Below are 1,140 nucleotides of genomic sequence, written 5' to 3'. Positions count from 1 at the left end.
GTTCATCAGTGGGCCTACATTGCCTCTGGTGTTAGTTTTGTCTGCCATGTATTTGAAAAAGCTCTTTTTGCTGTCCTTGACCCTTCTTGCCAGGTTTAATTCTAAGGATGCCTTAGTCCTCCTAGCTGTCTTCCTACATCCTCTAGCAGCAGCCTTATATTCCTCCCAAGTGGCCAGCCCCTCCTTCCATGACCTGTAAACTCTCCTCTTCCACTTGAGCATACCCAGCAATTCCCTATTTAGCCACACAGGTCTCCTAGCCCTCTTCCTTGACTTCCTACGTGTTGGGATGCTCCGATCTTGAGCATGGAAAAAGCAGTCCTTGAATGTCAACCAACGATCTTGGGCCCCTTTACCTTCAAGCAGCCTTGCCCATGGGATTTCCCCTAGCAATTGCTTGAAAAGGCCAAAATTTGCCCTGCTAAAGTCCAGGGTTGCAATTCTACTTGGTATTCTACTTGTCCTACCACACAAGATCCTGAACTCCACCATCTTGTGGTCGTTGCAACCAAGGCAGCCCTCAACCCTTACTGCTTCAACTAGATCCTCCTTGTTAGTGAGGATGAGATCCAGCAGCGCTCCTCTCCTGGTCGGCTCATCCACCATTTGCAGGAGGAAGTTATCATCCATACACTGGAGGAACCTCCTGGACTGTGGCTGGGTTGCCGAGTGGTCCTTCCAGCAAACATCAGGGAAGTTAAAATCCCCCACGACGACCACAGCCTGTGACTGTGAGGCCACTCTCAGCTGCCTGTAGAAGGCCTCGTCAACTTCCTCACCCTGATCTGGTGGTAAAAAAAAAAAAAAAAAAAAAAAGTCGAGTTTCCCGCATTTGGGGAAATCGCAGGGGTCAGCACACCCGGAGTGCAAGGGATGAGCCTTGCCCTGGGAAAACCACCTACTTGATCATGGTGTCTCCCCTGCCAGGTAAGTATTTAAATACGTCACCAGTGCAGGTGACGTGCCAGATGCAGGGGAAGGAGCTCACGATAGCCAGAGGAAGGTTTAGATGCCGAGGCTGGGTTGGCTCTATCAGAACTGTACCCTTGGTCCATGACCTGGGGGAATCTCTGACTACCTTTCTGAGAGTTCTCAGTCAGGGCTAAAATGACACAGAGATTATGCTGGGGACAATGTGCC

At 50.3% G+C, this 1,140-nt stretch overlaps 1 non-coding gene across 1 annotated transcript; it reads right to left on the bottom strand.

Moving 5' to 3' along the window:
- Positions 1 to 768: 768 nt before the first annotated feature.
- LOC134160077 (U1 spliceosomal RNA) lies at positions 769 to 935 on the bottom strand. The gene has a single exon (XR_009963426.1). It is a non-coding gene; the product is annotated as a U1 spliceosomal RNA (small nuclear RNA).
- Positions 936 to 1,140: the final 205 nt, after the last annotated feature.

The sequence above is a fragment of the Pezoporus occidentalis genome, unplaced genomic scaffold (assembly GCF_034315485.1).
Source record: "Pezoporus occidentalis ecotype Australia unplaced genomic scaffold, CSIRO_AGI_Poc_V1 ctg156, whole genome shotgun sequence".
NCBI lineage: Eukaryota > Metazoa > Chordata > Aves > Psittaciformes > Psittacidae > Pezoporus > Pezoporus occidentalis.
The sequence above is the reverse complement of the archived record's forward strand: the minus strand, read 5'-3'. Positions and strand labels throughout refer to the sequence as shown.